The following is a 13516-nucleotide window of genomic DNA, read 5'->3' on the forward strand; positions in this document are numbered from 1 at the left end:
CCAGCACTCAGGATGCCAAAATAAAAGGATTACGAGTTGAAAGTCAGCCTGGAATATCTACAAAATTCCAGGTCAGCCTAGACTACACAGTGAGACCCTATCTGGAGCAAGAATCTAGGAGTCTGGGGATGTAGCTCAGTGGTAGAGCACTTTCATAGTATGCCAAAGCTCTAGATTGGATCTCATCACAAAAAGCAAGCAAAAAGACAATCAAATTCTGTTCCAAAGAGGACAAAATGCAGGTAATGAACATGTTATGAAAAGGGATATAAAGCTAATTGTTTTACTTGTTTCAATTGTTATGAACTTTATGAAGTGTGTTAGGTAAGTGTGTAAAACTGTATCTGACAATAAAAGTACAAAATCCAATATGAAACTCTATAACTTCTGCTCCAAACGACTACTATAACTGTATAGAAACTTACTGAGATGTTTGTATTACACTGCTCAAGTACATTCAAATACTCACTTGAGAATATTCTAATTTAAAAAAATATTAAAAACAAAAATATTCCAAGCATTAAAAAAATATCAAAGTTTATAGGAAAAGAATACTCACATGTGTGAGTATAAAATATATCTTACATAATGTATATTATATGCATTATATATGCATACATATGTACTATATAAACTATAGTATATACTATTTATGTGTATGTACTTAACAGTATATATGTGTATATATGTGTGTATGTGTATATATATTTGTGTGTGTATACCCCCACTCACATATCACATACAATTAATGATGCTACATACTTTATATATACTGTTAAAATTAAACGAGGCTTTACATTTACATTGTGAAATACAATTGTATTATGTTGTTTTACTGATCTCATTGTATAACATAGGAAGAAATCACTAATGGCATCTACCTGATCTCTCACAGCTTCCTTGATAAAGAGCTTGTGTCTAACAGTATATAGTGCACAGTATGTCTTCACATGTAAGAGAATCTTCAGTAGGGAGTATTGAGAGCTAATAGATCCAAGTATGTGCTCACCAGCTTATAAGTATATAACTATGAGGTGCTTAATGAAGAGAGGAAAGGCAAAACAGGAAACAGGAAGAATGGAAACAGAGGCAAAAAGAAAGCATAAAAACAAAGATAATGTATTTTCTGCTCTAAAGAAGTTACAAGGAAGACACATTCAACTTCTGCATTACAGAAGCGAGACTAGGAGACATGGGGAATGTAGAAACCTATGGCAGTGGTAGGTGGGTCCCATTCCAGCCCTCCAGGGCATGCCAGCTCACCTTCCACCTCCAGACATAATAAAGGTGCTATTTCTCCTGTAGAAGATGCAAAAGGGGAGTCCTCAAAGCTTCTCAATTAGCTGTGAGTTATCGTCTGAACGAATGCATTACTAATCAAGTATTCTACCAGGAAATACTTAAGAGCAACAAGTAGAATACAATGAACTATTAAGAATGGGTCCGGGGTTGGAAGACTTACACTAGCCAGATAAAGCTGCAGAGTGGGTACCTGCTGTCCCCACATCCTACTCAGTGACACACCTTCTCATTTGCAGCCATGGATGAGACGTGAATGAGCAAGGCACATCCAAAGACAGCTCACCAAAGATTCGTCTCATTACTGCACCAATTTAGCCCACATAAAACACACCTCAGAAAATAAACTAGAAACTAATTCAGGAGAAACGACTATTTTAAAAGTCAAAGATCATAAAATACGTGACAGTGAATTCACAAATACTCTCGGTTTGTTAAACGTCTCACCTGAAATGTCTTAAGACATCAAACAGCACAGTAGGATACAGATCTTTATTACCTCACTGCAACTGAGATTTTCTAACTCCTATATTGAACGAAAATCAACTTGAATCCTAAACTGATCACTGAAAAGTCTCAGATGAATGAGAGGAATAAAGACTGGCCTCTGCTACAGTTCGCAGGAATTCTGGTATAACTCCGGTCAATAAGGATGCTCCCTACAACATTCTGAATTATGTCTCATCCCTAAAAGCTTTTTTGTAATGAACTGGCTCTAAAAGTTGAATATAAAGTAAGGACAAAATTATTGCTGTTGAAATGTTAATTCAAAAACTATTAGCTGATATTTCCCTTTCTTTCAATAGCAAAGTATCTTCTAAAAGAATTAAAAAGTGAACTTATATAGTGGGTAATTATAAAATCTTCTACTATTAACCACGAAAAAAAATAAAAAAAAATAGAAAAACCACCACCACCAAAAAGAAGAGGAAGAAGAGGAGAAAGAGAAGGAGGAGGAGGAAAAGGAAGAGGAGAAAGAGGAGAAGGAGGAAGAGGAGGAGGGAGAGAAAAAAAGAAAACCCTGACTGGAACAAGACGCTATCTATAATTTGAATAAACCTGTAGCTATTAGTATCCCATTAGAACATTTTTAACAATAAAAGTTCATTTGGTATCCAGTCCCTGAACCTGGATAGCCTACAATCCTGAATACGTTAAAAATAATTATGAAAATAACATTCTATTCTATACTGTTATGTGACAGAATAGAATACAACAATAACATTTCTAAGTACTACAGATGGCCTACAGTGAGCTGGTAATGATTTCAGTAACTGTGTTATTTAAAATTTCTCATTTCAGTTTTATATTGCTTTATACCTATTGAACACACTTCTAAATGTTTCAGTAAGTTTTAACCGAGAATTAAAATATTTTCTTATTTCAGAAAAATCTAAGCATGACTGTGGCCCAACCACAGATTTTATAAAAACAAATGTTTTGGAAACTGATAATTGGCAATATCTGAAACCATAAAAGATGAAGAAATCTAATGGTAATAACCTAGAGACTTTCTTTTTTTCAAAAATTAATTTTTAAAACAAAGTCACCATGTGATTTTGACGTTTTCAAACTTTATTATCAGCACAACACAGTTACATGGTTCAAAATAAGCCAGAAAGTTTACAACCCTTTTCAAGACAAGAAGCCCAGATTAAATAAAGAAAACTGTTCACATACAAAGCTAACTTCAAACATTTACCTCTCTAATTTTAACAAATTGCTTTTGCAATTAAAAACAAAAATAGCCCACATATTCTTTTGGAAGGTACCTTGATTCTCTGTCTATCCAGTTTTTTTTTCCCCCCACTTAGAAAACTCAGGGCTAAATGTAATCACAATCAGTTTAAAAAAAAATAGCTACACATTCTTATTGGCAGCAGTGAGCAGCTGGAAAGCCATAGGTGCATCCAAGGGAATGCAGTCTAAGGGCAGGTGCCAAGAAACTTCAAAGTAAATCAAACACTAGGGGGCAGCAAACTGTTGAGGATTGTATCAGGAAATCAACTCACAGACAAGACACAAAGACAGAGAAAGAGGATATGACACTGTATTCACTCATTTTGCTGTAGGGCTAGAGAAACCCAGCAAGTCACTATGGAAGTTAGTGGCTGCACTATGGAGACAGCTCATCTGCTAAGATACACCCCAGCCTTGTGTATAATTTTTAGTATGAGTTACACGATGAAAGATGGCTTAAAATTAAATCACTGTGATAAGAAGGTTCTTTGATTGCCTCCATTTCTCGTGCAATTTCAGTTGTCTCCTTTATCTAATGTTGGTTTAAAGTATTAGTGACTAAGTCCTTTTGATACAAAACTCAGCACTTCCACTCCTGAGGCAGGCACTACACTCATGACTAGTATTTTTATCCACATGATTTTAAGTCAATGCTGAGTTTGAAACCAACAGACAAGCTACCTACCTACACCCAGTCACTGAATGTGTCATAGCACAGGGATGCTTTGTGACAAAAAGCTGTGGGGTATAGGCTTCAGAAATCTGGCTTTGTAAAGAAACCAAAACATACACAGGTAAGTACAGAATAAAAGTGGTAAAAAGGCAAATGTACAGTTATCAGCTATTACATATGAGCTACAGATTTAAAAGATGTATTCTCTCAAAGGCCCAAGGAGTAGAAGCATTAAGTATCATCCTAGGGTAATCAATTATCAGGCAAAACAAAAGAGTAAATTCAATCATTACAGAAACGTTTGAATGTAGAAAGGGTTAGAACAACTATCTGGTTCATCATCATTAAAGGCCGTATTAAACTCCTGAATAGGTTTTATAATACTTCCAGGCTAAAGCAACCTGCAAAGGTAACCAAATTAGTTAATAGTATATCCAGTTTTTGAATCTTTAACCTCACTCCAAATCCCTAAATTCATCCCAATACTGCTCAATACCCAGGGTTCTGCAGAGCCAAGAGGAATGTAATATAAATTTCTTTAATTAAGAACAAATGTTCAGCTCAGCTATTGAACAATTTCCCTTGGGGAGGAAAAAATACACACACACACACACACACACACACACACACACACACACACACACACACACACCCCTATCTTCTCCATATATCGCTTAGGTTTCCTAGAGCAATGCTTGCATGCTAAACATTAGGCCTCCTCAAAGTAATTCAAACCAGGGTTGAAAATCTGGCAGAGCCAAAGGTGACTCCAAGGACTGAGGAAAGTGGATCCTGAGTTCCAGACACACAAGAGCTACATAGGGAAAGCATCAAGAAAAAACAAAAGTCTGGACAAAAAAGTGGGATGAGGGTGGTAGTTTACAAGCTATCTCAGGGGACTAGAGGCTGTAAAAGGAAGACCTAATCCAGGTAGCACCTTGTAATGAAATCTGAAATGCTACGGAATTTACAATGTTCTGGGAACTAACATGCTCCAACTTTGTCTGGACAGGTCTCAGGCAAACTCTAACTTTAGAAAAAAGGTTGTAAAATGTCCTTCAGTGTAAGTACCCTGGCTTATACAAAGTAAAAGTTCAATTTATGTTCAGAATTGGGCCCTAGCCCAAGAAACACTCCATTATTTAATATATCCAAATATCTCCTAATTCACAAACAAAAGCTGAAAACACTTCTGGTCCTGAACATTTCAGATAAAGGGTATTCACCTGCATAGCTCATGATACATATCCATACAGGCATACATTATTTGCAGTACTAACAATTAAGTGTAGATTTGTGCAAACCCTGGGCAAGTTTCCTACCACTCAGCTCTTTTACTTAACTTTTAAGACAAGCTCCAGGACTCTAACTTGCCAGCTTCCTTCCTCAGTCTCCTCCCACCCCTGCTCCCAAAGTAGCTGGGTTTATAGATCTGTGCCTTCAGGTATCACCTGAGAAATCGTCTTTGCCACCTCTTTTAAAGTAGCACCAAAACCATTCATTCTTGCGCATGGGTTCCTAACCACGCTTAGTTGATAGAATTCAGTTTTGTCAATTTGGGGAGAGATTAAAACCACTGAAATTCAGTTACTTTTCGGTGAGGATGTAACTTCCTGAATACAGGCCAAAATTACAGTAATACAAAACACTTAAATCCTTTAAGTATAATTTTTAGTTCTTGCTAGTTTGAAGTTAGTCATTATTAGGCAGGCCAGTACCGTTGATATTTAATGCTTTATTCAAGTATGGCTTACTCCATCAAAGCCAAATAGTTTCCCATTAACTCTTTCAATGTAACTTTATGTACCCTTAATAATCTATAGTCACAATCCAAGACCCTTATTCTAGAAAACACCAAATGCTAAAAATGCCCACCAGCACATTTTATTTCCTTCACAGCATTTATCACTTTATCACTGATGTGTCTTTCATCCTACTGTAATGTCCAATGCACATAGGAAGAGGGGTGTGTGGGATGGACTCCCAAGGTCCAGGAGAAATGACTCACAAGGTACTCAAATACTTGTAGATTACGGGAATCCTAACATTACTCTGTACACAGAAGTTCTGCTTTGTTTAGGCTTCCCAATAGCACTGTTAACAATTCTAAGCCTCCAGCTCTTGTATTACTTTTTCTTAATTACCATTAGATACACATCCAAAAAGAAAACATACAAGAAACCTGTCACCCGCTAGTTACCGCACTTAACGGAGACATAAATAAGTTTCTAGGAGACGGTGGGTTGTACTGTCTTTTAACTCATGCTTTGTGTCACTTGGAGCAGACACTGGGGTGAAGGACCCTTCCAAATCGGTGGCGGGGCGTCCTGCGGTGAGATTTCTTCCACGTGCCCAGCTCCTTAAACTCGGCCCATGTGGACAGGCTCCCACGTGAACGCGTCTTCTCAGAAGCCGCAGGAAGCCCTTCCACGTCACGCCACCCGACGCCTCGCCAGGCTGGAGAGTTCCGAAGACCCCCCCCCCCCCAAGGGAGGAGCGAAGCGTGGAGCGGATGCGGACCCCGCGGTGGGCCGGCCACTTCCCTCCGCTCCCAACCGCGCCCACGCCACCCTACACCCCGGTGGCCGGGAACAAAGCCCGCGGCCGCACCACGGTCGCCCCACAACCCGGCTCCGGGACCCGTGGGCTGCGCCACACGCAGTTCCCGCGCGCCCCACCGAGCCTTTTCGGTTGGCCCGGAGCTGAGCGGCCGCCGTCCGTTACCCCCCGCAGACGAGCCCCTGGGACCTGCCTCGGGTCCCGGGTCCCCCGTACGGCGGCCGCGGGAAGCCCGCGCAGCCCTCAACCGGCGCTGCCCGCTCCGCGGCCCCGCAGCAGGCCGTGGGGCGCGGGTCCCCCACCGCCGACGCGGCACACTCGGCTGGCCCCAGCCTCACGCGCCGCTCTCCTGCTCGCCGCCACCGCCTGCAGCAGCTGCGAACACACGCGTCCCAACCCAGAGGCCCCGGTGCCAGCCCCAACCCGGCCGCCCAGCCTCCCCAGCCGTCCCGGGACTCCCAGGCTCCGCCGCGCACGGGGCCGGTTCTGGGGGAGGGAATGTAAACAAATCGGGGTTTTATAGTTACCTCACACTCGAGTGCCGTGTGCATCTCCTCTCCGCTCGGTACCAAACCCCGGCTGCACCCAGTCGTGTATTCTCCAAAGCCGCCTGCGCTATCTGCGTCGCGGAGCCTAGCGCGAGAGCCGGCGCTCTACGCCGACGGCGCACTCAGCCTGCTCCGGCTCCCTGCGCAGCCGCACCCTGGCCGCCTCAGCGCTACGCCGGCGGCGCACCCGGCCCGCTCGGGCGCCCTGCGCAGCCGCACCTCGGCCTGATCGGCGCTACGCCGGCGGCGCACCGGCAGCGTTCAGCCATTCACTTCGCGGACGCGCCTGGCGTAGGAGAGCGGCGGCACCGGCGGGAGCTACACCGACTGGCGGCAACTGGAAGAAATTAGATCTACGCAAATTGCGGAGCTCTGTAGCTCCGCGCTAGTTTTGTTCTGAGAAAGGACTCCTCGGGGATTGGGGGGAGTTGGGGCGGCTTTTAACGCATGCGTGGAACGGCCTTGGTCGCCTCGCCTGGCCTCGCACGTCGGTTGCTGAGGCCTTGGGCTAGCGGATGAGACGTAGAAGCCTGGAGAACGAGCGTCCTAGGCCGAAGTTTCGGAGTGATCAATTAGGATTGCTGATCTGTACACGGGTTAGACATCTATATTAAATTAACTCCGCCCCCTCTGTCCCAGCGACCGTGCCAGTCTCTGGGCAAAACTAAACTTTAGTGCTATGTGCAAAGTGTTTTGCATAACTCCCCCCACCGCACCCCCATTTAAAGAGCACTTACAGTGGGACTTCCCAAACAGAAAGGAGTTGAGTTTAAAAATGTCACGTAGTTCTGGTAGCTTTGGGTACCCATCCAAGGACTTCCCACCACCTTCTCTTACTGGAACAGTTTTACACCCAAAGGCAAGCCCCCCCCCCCCCATCCGCCCAGCAACACCGGTGCATTCATGCTTATATCCTGCCTGTTCTTGGATCCCTTTGCTCACACCGCCATTCTCAATGGCCTCCTCCCCTCTTAAGCAACTAACAACCCACAATTTTCTTAAAAGGAGGCTCGGCAAACTCTTTGCTTCATTATTCATTACTCTGCTTCCTGACTCTTAATTCATGTCTAGGCTTATTTGTATTCTGCCCAGATGCCTGTGTTTCTGTATTCAAGCTGAGCGTATTTACTAGTGAAAGTGAATTCTGGCCTTGCTTTATGGATGAACAGAGTGCATATAACTCTGAGCAGTAGTAATTGCCAGCTTTATGTATCAGGTACCTCCAGCATGCTTTGCGTGTGTATTAATTTAATATTCCTAACAGACTGAAGAATGACTACCCAGGAAATAAAGTCATAGGAAATAAGTAACTTGCCTGAGAGAACCGAGGAGGGGCATAGAAAGCCAAACCTATTCGGTATGGCTACGTGGCCTGTCTCGCTGACTTGAACTCCATGAAAGAAGCTGTTTTGCCTTTTGTTTTCTACCTGTACACGGAACATCTTTCGAGTGCTTAATGAGTGGCTAAAACCACAGTGAGCTTCTTCTACTCCTCTTTCTCTGCTGTCAAAGGAAGACATTCTGATAAGTCCTCAGGCCTCAACATTAGTGGAAGAAGATAGCAGAGTGACCACAGTCCTCAGACCCATGAATTAAGCTGGGGATTACACAAAAAGTAATGACTTAAGTTGTATAGAGTTTACCAGTAGATCCTTTGGGTACAAAGCATTAAAATATCCAATTTGCCATGGTATTTTAAGGCTTCTAATTATTTGATTAAACACATTGTCAATATATATATATATATATATATATATATATATATATATATATATATATATATTTATAAACATTTTTCAAATAAGTTAGAGCCCTTGAGTCAAGTTTCGAGCAGTGATTTGGGGCTATTTGTTTACAAAACCAATGTTCACCTGGTTTGCACAGGTACATCTAAATACTTGGTTAAACACTGAAGTATGACCATGGAGAGCAGTTAGTAGCTACAGCTGTTAATGGGATTCCTCCATACTCCTCAATCTCTCACAGTCCTTTCAAGATTTTCGAGAATTTCAGATTGTGGCAACTAAAGTGCTAAAAGCTTCAGTCACGGTATTATTTCATGTATCTGTATCTGAAATTTAAAGGTAACCGTTTTACTTCTATGAGGCAATATAGTGAATCCAATGAATCTTTTAGTTCTTCCAAGGATTAGGAAAGAGCCAAATATAACAATGGGCATACAAATCACACCCCACCTTGAACTTTAACTGTCACTAAAGGAAGCCCAGGACAGAGGCCCAGCTTCCCTTCTAATTTTGAGAAAGTGCTCACCATCCACAACACAGTTATGGTGGTAATGAAATCTACAAAGGGCAGGAGAGATTCTAAGAAATCAGACCTTTCAAACCCAGTTGTTCTTTTCATGAATCAAGATTAGTAATAATAAATGATTTCTAAAAAAAAAAAATCTCCTTAATACACTTGAATCTAAACACGGATTCTCACATGACCAAATAGATTTGGATCATCCTAGAAAAGTCATTAAGAGAAGAAGGAAGATTAAATGGAGTGAAATACAAGGGACTGAGCACCAGAACAGGTATTTAAAACCTGGGAAAGGAAGGTGTCAGGCTCCTGTAAGCAAGGGTCTGAATGTAGGCTTTAAGTTGAACAGTTATCATTTCTAGAGACTCGGTGGTATTCCATACCTGGGAGTGAAAAACTTAGTTCAGCATCCTTTGTGAAGCTGACTCTTCCATTAAAATAGCTGCACCCTGGTCTAGGCACTGCTAGGAGAAGGGCTTTCCTCTGAGGGTTGCTGAGGCAGGTGCCAAAGCAGAGAAGATGTAGAGCTACCTCAGATTCACGTCAACATGCCCTTCAGAGTAAGATGATCCAATTCATGAGAAAGAGGAGGTTCACTCAGAAGAGTAAACTAAAGCCAAGACATTTACCCCTGTGGCATCAGGAAGCTTCCCTACCCCACCCTATTCTGCATACTCACTCACCCCTGCTAGCTCTTCAGTGCTGGGCCTTATTATTCTATTATTTATTTATGCTGCTCATGGAGTATATATAGTTTTTCAGGCGTTTTGTGAAAAAGACGTTCCAACAAAGCAGCAAATGTGCTTAGATTCTAAGGCTGGAAGGGTGGAAGGGTGCAGGACAAAGATAAACAAATAGCCCACTTCTCTTTCTTGCTCTCAGGCGGCATTTCCCACTCAAGAGTATTAAAATGAAGAAAAACAGGTCTGGTGACCCCCTGCAGAAGACACAGGACCCAGCTGCCACCAGGTGGCCAGTTTAGATCTTTTAAACTTCCAGCTGCACAAGCTAACTTGACTTTCAATAACTCAGCTCCTAGTCCAAAGGAATCAGAAACAAAAGCAGCAAAAATTATCATTAATATCGCAAATCTTAAATGTATTTATGATTATTACACTTCAGTTTAAGGGAAATTACCAACATGAGAACAATTAACCATGAGTTACCATTAAATATCTTAAAAGTTTATTGAGTTAGTTGAAACAAACACTTGTTAAAGATTCATTTTTTAAAATGTCATCACAGGAAAACAAGTTTCAGATCTTGCCCAAAGCTTTCTGGTAATAATGAGAACCATTTCATAACTAACATCTACAGAAACAAGCAAGTCTATCACTTGAGCCAAGATATACTTAGCAAATATTGCCTACTTTCATTTGTCAAAATACTCAACAACATTGTTCATTTTGGGGAAAGCGATAGATGAAGTGTTGAAATGACTAACATGAGTTAAAGTTCATTTGTTATTTGTTAAACTTCTAGAAGACCTTGTTCAGTTGTTAGCACCTATGCCTTCGGTCACAAACATCCAGAGCTGTAGTTCCAGGGAGCCAATGCCCTTTTCTGACCTCCACAGGAACCAAGCACACACACACACAGTACACATATGTGCATTCAGGCAAAACATTCATACACATGAAGTAAGCAAAGCAATTTTTTTTCAAAGTGACATAGTAATTTCTGAATTTCTCTTGCATTAGTTTTTCTTCTAAGTGAAGTAACATGCTTTATTTATTTAAGGCTGCTTTTTTTTTTCTTTATGGACATGCATAAATCAGCACTTCTTTTCATCACACAGGTTGGGAGAAGTTTTAGGTAATTTCCCATGATTATGGAGAACCCATCTGGCAATGCCCAGTAGTGGAGGACTCACAGTGCCTGGCTAGCTTGCTTGTTTGTGGATGATCTCACCCATGGCATCTGATGATTTCATACTCAAGTTTCATTCTAATTATAAGGATAAGGACATCATTTCTCCAAGCAGTCATATTTCATAGTCTGCCTTCCCACCCTAAGCACATGAATATGCGTGGTTTAAAAAGTGTCAGGTAACATTTCAATGTTTTAAATACAATTCATTCCTACTATAACCCTGTAGAGTGGATATCATGGTGCCTGTCCATTTCATTGAAATCCCAAGATGGCAGAACCAGGATCCCAGCCCTAGGTGTCTGACTCCTGAGATGGTACTCATACTTCTGCCTCTAATAGCAAGACTGTGCCAGAAGCTGGGGAGACAGCTTAGCCCAAAAGGTGCTTGCCACACACGCATGGAGGCCTGAGCTTGATCCTAGGAACCCAATGAAAAGCTCAGAATGTGTTGACAAGTATCTAGCCCTAGTGATGGGGTCCATGGGGCTTCCTGGCTAGCCACCTTAGCCTACTTGTCAAGCTAGAGGCAATAAGAGAAAGACTGTCTCAAAACACCAAGATGGCTGGCACCTGAGGAACAACAGTGGATGCTGTTCTCCAGCCTCCATGTATAGTCACGTCTGTACCACCCTAACACACATGCATGACTAGGCCAGGCCTGAGTTTTGTGAAGATATCTAGACACTTTCTCTGAAACAGTAGTATTTAAAAATGAAAGAAAAATGATCCATGAACTGGCTCTTGCTAGTCTGTAAATGCTGTGGGCCAATGAAAACTTTAGATGTAATGGTAAGTGAAATAAAGAATAAAAGCAAAACATATTGAGGTACTTGTAGTGTGCACTCTTGTTCTTTCCTTTTGCTTTATCTTCAACTTCTCTAGCTTAAAGCAGCTCTGCGGGTGATATTCACTTTAGTCTTTTGAATCAGAATTGTTGAGATTTTGTCTTACACTGTCTATTGTAATGCTAAGTGTGGACCCCCAAGACCTGGAGTCTACTCATAGCCCCTGTGACCCGGACCCAAGTTATTTCTAATTGGTGAATAAAGATGCAAACAGTCAGTAGCCGAGCAGAAGAGACATAGGTGGGGTTTAGGTTTCCCTGGCTTGGGGGAGGATGAGAGGAGGCAGTGGAAGAAGAGGAGGAGGAGGAAGAGGAAGAGAAAGTGCAAGAGGGAGAAGAGAAACCACCATGGGTTAGGTGAGCCATAAAAACAGGGCCCTGTGTGCTAGCCAGTTGTAGTTAAGAGCAGCTCCAGTGAAACATAGTAAATAGTAAGCAATAACTCGGGGTTATCCATGGGAAAGTAGATTCTGATAGCGTGGAGGCTAGGTATCTGCTCGGCTTTTATACGGATTAAGGCACATTGTAAATATAAAGTGAGTGTGTCTCTCACCCAGGAACTTAATTAAGGCAGGGTAGGAACCTTGGGCTGAGATTTAAATAATTTCTACAACACAGACTGTCATTAGCCAATCCACTTTTACCTTCCTTTGAAAGCCTTCCCCTGCATCATGACCATTTGATCTTGTTGTTCAAGCATATATTTATATCAGTAAAGTTATATTAAAAATTAAGGGGATCAGGTGTGTGTTAAGGAATTCCTTCCTGGAAATTAAATGTAAGCAACTAATATGGAATCAGGCAAGACTAGGTTGGGATTGAAAAAATATGCCCGAAAAGATTTAAAGCGAAATTCATTATTCTGCCTTAGAAAAACAGCCCAGCGTTGAGGGATAGATAAAATCTCAAGCAGGACTTTGAGTTTCTGTTATATGCAAGCGACTGCATTAAGTAGTTGGGATACCAGGGTGGACAAAATGATTTTCTGGCCCTTAAATAGCTTATGGTCTGGTGGAGGAGGTAATTAAGGAGGTAATTATAGCATACAGTGGCAAATGCTAGGCTAGAGAGAGGTATGGTTGCTATGGCAGCAGAGGTAAAAATGGGTTATACTCAGGCTTTAGCAACATCTGACATTTGACTTAAGGGTGAGTGAGGAGAGCCAGGTAAAAACACGGGGTCATGAGATGATGCACGCCGATGAGTGGTACGAGTGAAAGCATGGTTTTCAGTTAGGGAACTGGAAGGGAGCCAAACAATGCTCTCTGTCTCTCTGTCTTTCTGTGTCTCTATGTGAGTCTGTCGGTCTCTCTGTGTCTCTCTGTTTCTCTATGTGTCTATCTGTGTGTGTGTGTCTCTGTCTGTTTGGGTGGGGGCAGTATTTCATTTTGCATGAAGGATTAGGAGAGATGAGACAGGACTGGTAAGCAGGGCCTTTGTGTACCAGGTTAAGGCATCTGAATACCAGAGTATATTAGGAGCCGCAGGAGAATTTTAAGCAGGCAGGTGCTATGAGCACAGGCAGTAAGGAAGATTAGTGTGGTAGGCAGAAGCAATTTGTCTCCTCCCCAAAGATGCCCTTCTTGTAATCCACGGACCTGCATATATGTTAAGTCAAAAAGAAATAAAAGCTGATCATGGAATTAAGGGCCTAATTTAATTACACAAATCCCTAAACAAGGAAGAAAGAGGGAAAGGAAGAAAGTCTGCAGCAGA

The 13516-nt window shown here is 42.0% G+C and overlaps 1 protein-coding gene across 4 annotated transcripts in view; it reads right to left on the bottom strand.

The window, feature by feature from the left end:
* Positions 1-13516, bottom strand: part of Slc39a10 (solute carrier family 39 (zinc transporter), member 10) — a 118233-nt gene that overhangs the window by 39129 nt on the left and 65588 nt on the right. For 2 of the 4 annotated variants that reach the window (NM_172653.3, NM_001356416.1), the window contains exon 1: positions 6799-6946. The exons of the other annotated variants lie outside the window; for them this stretch is intronic. The gene's annotated coding sequence lies outside the window, so the exon portion shown is untranslated. Of the gene's footprint in view, positions 1-6798; positions 6947-13516 lie in introns of those variants that run through there. 4 annotated transcript variants of the gene reach the window in all.

Source organism: Mus musculus, chromosome 1, assembly GCF_000001635.26.
Source record: "Mus musculus strain C57BL/6J chromosome 1, GRCm38.p6 C57BL/6J".
Lineage (NCBI taxonomy): Eukaryota > Metazoa > Chordata > Mammalia > Rodentia > Muridae > Mus > Mus musculus.